Below are 7,547 nucleotides of genomic sequence, written 5' to 3'. Positions count from 1 at the left end.
AAGTGTCAGCATCGATGGACTCAAGCATGACAACAGTAGTGAGGTTGGCCCAGGATCGGGCAGTGTTTCGTTCTGCTGTGCATAAGGTCACTATGAGTCGGTACCGACTTGATGGCACCTAACAACAACATTGGTACAAGAAGCTCTTGTAGCGTAGTGGTTACGAATCGGGCTGCGAACCGCAAGGTCAGCAGTTCAAAACTACCAGCTGTTCTGTGAAAGATGAGGCTTTCTGCTCCCATAAAGATTTACAGCCTCAAAAACCCTGTACAAGGTCGCTATGAGTCAGAACCGACTTCACGGCACATAACCACCATCACCACTTATTGGTACACTTGTGGTGGAACCCCTGAGTGATACGGTGTCACAAAGATAAGTGAAGCCCATAGTGATTCCAGTGGAGCTGGTGGTGTGTGAGTGGCACCACCAGCAGCCGCAGAGAGGCTTCTTGTGCCTGACTTTTTCTCCAAGCCCAACACAGCTCAGACATGTGTGCCCAGTACACAGTACCGTTCTTCATGTGCCATCCAGTACCGTCATCTGGCCTGTCCTGTAGGTCCTCAGTTACATGGGTCTACAGAGTCTCAAAGCAGAGGTGGGCCTGTCTCTAAAACCAGACAAGGACAACAGGACATGTGAGAAGAACCTGGTACCAGGCTGAAGGGAACATGTCTGAAGACTGAATAGACCGGTGTTGTCATCTCCCCACGCAGAGCTTGTAGAGGAAAAACAGCATGAAACCACCTTCAGGAAGAGTTATTTTAATTCAACTGACAGAAAAGTGTTAACAGAGGATCTGCCAAAGATTGCAGGGTATTGCTATTACTTCCAGCGATTGTCTTCTTTCAGTAAAAGTTATTTCACGATTTCACTGGATTGGAAAGTTTGTACCCAACAATGTAACAATGAATAATTTTTGTTGTTGTTGTTAAGTGCCGTCGAATCAGTTCCAGCCCATAGCGGCCCTGTGTAGTGTTTCCAAGGAGCTTGAACCACCGACTTTGCGGTTCAAACTGACTTTGCAATCCAGTGCATTAATCCACAGCGCCATACCAGAACAATGAATAAGAGAGGGAGAGGAGGGGGAAAAAACATTAAACCATGTAAGAGAAAAGAAAAAGAACTAAACACAAGGGAGTAAAAGGCAAAGAGTTCAGAGAATAGTGTCATCTGTGTCCACAAACTATGTGGAGTCTTTGGTTGGTAGGAGACCCCAGAATTTTACCCTCTCTGGGTCGGGTACTTGTCCGGATTTCTTCCTTTCATAGTTTTTGTTTGTTAAGTCTTTTTCCCTTCTTCCCCTCTTTACCTGCTGTCTTTGTTATCTCATGAAGCTATGACAGAAATATCACAAATGGATGGTTTAAGAACCAGAAATTTATTAGGGGGCTACAAGGTCCTTAGGAGCTCTGGTAGCATAGTGGTTACGAGTCAGGCTGCGAACCTCAAAGTCAGCAGTTCAAAATGACCAGCTGTTCCGAGGGAGAAAGATGAAGCGTTCTGCTCCCGTAAAGATTTGCAGCCTCGGAAACCCTATGCAGGGTCATTATGAGTCGGAACCGACTCCACGGCAAACCACCACCACCATCAGAAGGTCATTGCCTCCTTTTTTAGCATCTGTAGGCCCAGCATTCCTTAGTGTTCTCCATGTGTCATGGCATTAATCTTCCCCTGGACCTGGAAGCTTCATAGTGCATAGACCCAAAAGTCCAGAGTCCACATTTCACACCCTGCTATTCGATCTTGGTGGAAGAAAGTCTCTACTTCGCTGCTCTACTTTTTCTCCCAGCTCTTGGAAAGTAAAAGGCATTGCATGCCACACCCTTGGAACCAGGTCAGGGTGTTGATGGGATTCATTACTTTGCTTGGTAATCTGGATGCTTGACAAGGAAGAGGAAGACCCCCAATGAAATGGATTAACACACTGGCAGCAGCAATGGGCTCAAATGTAGTCCATTGTGAGGTCGGCACAGGACCAGGAAGTGGAGAAAAATTCAGGCAAAAGAAGCCTCTCTGCACTGCTGATGGCGCCACTCACCCACCACCAGCTCCACTGGAATCACTATGGGTTTCACTTGTCTCTGTGGACCCGAATGGAATTCCTGTAGGGCTTCGTGTTGTCTATTCTGGACACCCAATCCAGAAGGACTTCATGCAGACTCCAAAGCAGCAAGGGGACCAGGGTCTTCCCGTCCCACAGAGCAGTTGAGGGTAAGAGGTCCCGCTCGTAGGGCTGGCCAGGACTAGCTCTGCAGCTCTGGGGCAGGCTGCACCTGATTCCACGGGCTGGGATTGGGGCTGCTAATTCCCAATCGACTTTGGTGGTGTTCCCACTGTCTGAAGAGCAGGAGTTTCACTCAGAGTGTACGCCAGTGGAGTCTGCTCACACCTGTGGTCACCAGGGGAATGGGGAGCACAAGAAACAATTTTGCATCTTTCTCTCTGCCAATAAGCATCATGCCTCTATGCCACCAACCAGCCTCGGTCTTCAAAGCCACCAATGAAAATTCAAGATGGTCGTACCCCACCTAGCCAACTGGTATAAATCACCTGCCTCCTTTTCTTTAACCCCTTGCATCTGTTCAGATGCTTCTACAGTTCTGAAGGTGTGGAGCAGGGTTCACCTGGACAACCAGATAGCTTCCCATGCACTCTGATGGGGTTCACACCTGCACCACTCCCCTCCGTGTGGCTTTTGATGTCAGTGGGTACCAGCCTATACTGTACTGTAGCTGTGAGGGGACTGGTTTCTCAAGACTTTGGGGAATAGATAGCATGAGCCAGACCATGAAGAAATGAAGTTCCGTCCAGAGATTCTGAACACGATCTCGGTGGCCTTCTCTAATTGGAGTTATTTAAAGCCCTCAGAAAGTGCCTGTGAGACCTGTGAACACTCTCACCCAGTGTGGCGTTGGTCTGGAAGGGCATTGGTCTGTGGCAAGCATCTTGATGTCTAAGGGGATGTCTAAGCGGAGAGTGTCGTGGCTTGGGTCAGTGAAGAGAGATGACATAGAAACACACTCAGTGGGCTTATACTGAGGCCCAGCTGAAAAGTTCTTTTGCCCATCCTTATTCATCTATTTGAAAGTGGACCCAAAAAGCTTTTCACCTCACCCCATAAAGGAAAATGCCTTCCTGACTGAAATTTCTCTGGTTCATTACTTGACTCTTGTCCTCTTTTTGTATGATTTAGAAAGAGCAACTGCCAAGAAAATCACCATTCCATTGGTTAAGGTAAATGATTGTGCATCATTATAATTGGTCCCCTTTGACACAGGACCAATGAACAAGTAGTCCAGGGTCAAATAGTTTTCAGAAATCTGATGAGACTTGTCCCCTCTATTGTTTGTAATCTTTACTGATTATGTAAGTTTTGGTTAGCCTCATTGGTGAACATTTAATACTCACATTAACTTGAGACAATTTCAAGTTGGGAAATATTTGATATGTTGGCACCCAGTCTGAAATGTCAAAATGAATTGCAAGGATTGCGCAACTCTACAAATGTGTGCTTTTTAAAACATTGATGGGACGTGGCTGCTTAGTAGGAGTCCCATTTGGCATTTGTGAATATGTTATCATTGACTGCTTGTGTGAATTGAAGCTGAATCCAAATGTTCTGTAGTACATTTTCACATGAATCTTGGAATTGTATGAAATGTTGACTCCTGTGATACAATAAAGAGAGTGAGCTACATAGATTTTTGTCTGTAGAAAAGCCTAAACGAGGGGTCATACCATTACTTAAGCCCACAGGATTTGGAGATTACTAGCTTCAGGCAATTCAGGTCCAGAAAAGGTCTTAATGTTGCTTTGGGCATGTGGGAAGCTTACTTTATACATTGTTGTTGTTGTTAGGTGCCGATGAGTCCTTATGCACAACAGAACAAGACACTGCCCAGTCCTGCACTGGCCTCACTATCATTGTGAGGCTTGAGCCCATTGCTGCTGCCACTGTGCTATTCCATCTTTTTAGGATTGTCTTTTCACTGACCCTCCCCTTTGCCAAACACGATATCCTTCTCCAGGGACTGGTTTCTCCTGATAATATGTCTGAAGTATGCAAGGCGAATTCTGGCCATCCTGGCTTCTAAGGAGCACTCTGGCTGTATTTCTTCTAACACAGATCTGTTTGTTCATCTGACAGTCCATGGTACTTTTAATGCTCTCTTCCAACACCATAACTCAAATGCATCAGTTCTTCTATGGTCTTCTTTATTCATTGTCCAACTTTCACATGCATAGGAGGTGATTGAAGATACTATTGGTTGGGTCAGATACACCTTAGTCCTCAAACTGACATTTTCACTCTTCAACACTTTAAAGAGTTCGTGTGAAGTAGATTTGCCTAATGTGGTAAGTTATTTGATTTCTTGACTGCTACTTCCTTGAGTGTTGATGGTTGGTGCAAGAAAAATGAAGTCTTTGACAACTTCAATCTTTTCTCCATTTTTCTTGATGTGATTTATTGGTCCAGTTGTGAGGATTTTTGTTTTCTTTACATTTAGGTATAAACCATACCAAAGGCTGTGGTCTTTGATCTTCATCAGTATTTTATGTCCTCTTCACTTTCAGAAACCAAGGTTGTATTACCTGCATATTGCAGGTTGTTTATGAATCTTCTTCAATCCTGATGCCACATTCTTCTTCATATAATCCAGTTTCTTGGATTATAGTTTTCACATACAGATAGCAGTAAGTATGGTGAAAAATATAACCTGGGCACACACCTTTTCTAATTTTCAAACATTCTATGTTCCCTTGTTCTATTCAAACAACTGTCTCTTGGTCTACATACAGAGTCCTCATGAGCACAATTATGGATCTCTTCCATTTACTTGGCAAGGTAGTTGTCTTTCAAATTTCATGATTTAGGCCAATAATAAAACCTCAACTTACCTTGAAGAGAAAATTCATGTTGAATAAGCTTACACTGAGGACAGCTGTGATAGTTACAGGTTTAGGGAAACTTGACTGGGCTGGGAATCTCTGTGTTTGGGCAGTTAAGGTGTAGTTATCCTCCATGCTGACATCTGATATAATGTAATCACGTGTATGATGAAGTCGGCTATGAGTAACCAATCAATTAAAAGAAAGTTTCCTTGGGGAGTGGTCAACTTCCTTTATATTGGACACTGAGGCAAAGCTTGCTTGCTCTATGCTGGGTCTCTGGATCTTTTATCTGGCTTGTCATTCAACCCCTGGTTCTGTGAACTTGATCTTCTCTATTACCTGCTACTCCTAGGAACTATAAGCAGCCTGACTTCTTACCTGCCAGTCTGCTATCTGACCAGCTGATCTAGAACCATCCAACAGCCCAGCAATTGCATGAGTCAGAAACTTCAAGCCTAACATATGATCCATGGACTTGGGACTTGTGATACTGTGGTTTAAGCAGAGACTTTTAACCAAAAAGTTAGGTGTTCAAACCCACCAGTCACTCCTTGGAAGCATTATACAGAGTCCCCATGAATCAGAACAATTAACATTGATGACAGCAATTAATGTTTGTGCACTGAAATAAAGCCTTATTTCTTGTAACAGCAGAGCTGATATTGCCAAAATAAAGCAAACCCAGAGTTTTAGCATAGAGTGGCTGAATTACAACATTAACTGAATTACACAACTTGAATTGTGTTGATGTTAAAGTGAGAGCATTGAGTGAGAAGAAATGGGACCCTAAAACTTGGTATTAGACAATATGGGTGGATAAACAGGAAGCTAAGGCTATTGGGCCCCTAAATTCTGTTGAATCATGTTTGACAACAGTATCACTCCTCCCAGATGAAGAGATTACTCTATCTTTGTGTACCGATCTTTTATAGTTGTTGTTGTTAAATGCCATAGAGTTGATTCCGACCCATAGTGACACTGTATAGGGTTTCTGAGGAGCAGCTGGCAGCTGGTGAGCTTGAACCACCAACCTTGCAGTTCAAACGGCTTTGCAGTCTGGCACATTAACCCACAGTGCCACACCAGAACTCCGATTTATTAGTATAATTATCTCCTCTTCCCACGCTTGATGATATTAACCCAACTGGGACTGCTGAGATGGTGCCTGAGACATTGTCTGGGGCATCGCTTGAGGCAGGTGTCTTGCAAAATATTGCTGAATGCTCCTAGGAAGCAGCTCTACCAATTATTGCTTCTAGACCTATAACTAGACTTAAGTCCCAGGAAGCCCCAAAATGTGAAGTACAAATTGTGACCCAGGAAGATGTATGCTATACTCCAAAAGAATGGATTGATTTTTCTTATGTGGACAAAAACTTGGAGAATATGTCTGAGAATGGCTATTATGGATATAGGATAATAGAGCAAGGAACATAAGGTTGCATCAGTCTGAGTTTATTGCTGTAGGCTCACTAAGCACAGATTCTTCATTCAGTGTTACATCTCAATAGGTTAGAAGAAGATCTAGTAGTTTTTTTGGTGTGTTCAGTGAAGCATGGATTTCATACATCAAGTTGAAGTACCAGATCTGCCAATTGGGTGTCGTCCCCTACAGAATATGTAGCCCATAAATCTACACATGGAGTGCGCAGAGGACATATCTTTTACAACTACAGTGAGGAACACGTTTTTGAAAGGAGCTCCAACCTCCATGAAGACTGTTGTGATTGCTATTTTATGTAAGCCAGGTTTGACAGTGGGAACCGCCCTAACTGAATTCATGCCACCCAACTACAATTGAGCCGAATGGATCCCCTCGTGATAGGGGCCAAGTGATAGCACTTACTCAGCCAGACAAGGTGGGCATGATTACTCATGTGGGTGTATGGCACTGGATACTTAGGCAGATGAGAAACCTACTAAAAATGGATGGGATCTGTATAAGCAGAAGAATTTTAAGTTAAGTGAATGACAGTCTAACTTGAATAACTAGAACAGAGAGTCACAGCCTCTCAATCAAGTCCCAGAGTTGGGCCAATTTACAGACCCACAACCACTTTAATGAAGGGGAGGTTAGGTTCCCTTGAAGAAGAACCACACTACGACACCTGAAATTTATACTGTTAATCTTGCTCCTAGATTTTCCCAAAGAGATTTTGCCTTTTACAAGAGTGATTGCTCATTAGGGAAAAGAAAATCATCTAATTTGGGGGGTGGGGGTGGGGAATTGGACACTGACTGTGATTTGACCCTCATTCCTGTATGCCCAAAATATCACTATGGCCCACCAGTCAGAGTGATGGTGTATGGAGGTCAAGTTAATGGATTTTTAGCTAAGGCACATTTCTCACTGGGTCCTATGGGTCCCTAAACTCATTCTGTAGTGATCTCCCGGTTCCAGAATGCACAGTAGGAGTAGACTTCTCAGCAACTGGCAGAACCCTCACATTGAATCTCTGAAATGTGAAATGAGGGTTATTATGGTAGGAAGATTGAAGTTGTCAAGGACTTTATTCTTCTTGGATCAACTATCAACATTCGCAGAAGCAGCAGTCAAGAGATCAGACAACATATTGCATTGGGCAAATCTGCTGCACAGGAACTTTTTAAAGTGTTGAAGAGCAAAGATGTCAGCTTGAGGACTAAGGTGCGCC

At 43.7% G+C, this 7,547-nt stretch overlaps 1 pseudogene; it reads right to left on the bottom strand.

Annotated features, from left to right (window-relative positions):
* The window catches only part of LOC102840633, a 71,708-nt pseudogene extending 66,683 nt beyond the window's left edge, over window positions 1–5,025 (bottom strand).
* Window positions 5,026–7,547: the final 2,522 nt, after the last annotated feature.

The sequence above is a fragment of the Chrysochloris asiatica genome, unplaced genomic scaffold (genome assembly GCF_000296735.1).
Source record: "Chrysochloris asiatica unplaced genomic scaffold, ChrAsi1.0 scaffold00006, whole genome shotgun sequence".
In the NCBI taxonomy this organism is placed as follows: domain Eukaryota; kingdom Metazoa; phylum Chordata; class Mammalia; order Afrosoricida; family Chrysochloridae; genus Chrysochloris; species Chrysochloris asiatica.
The sequence above is the reverse complement of the archived record's forward strand: the minus strand, read 5'-3'. Positions and strand labels throughout refer to the sequence as shown.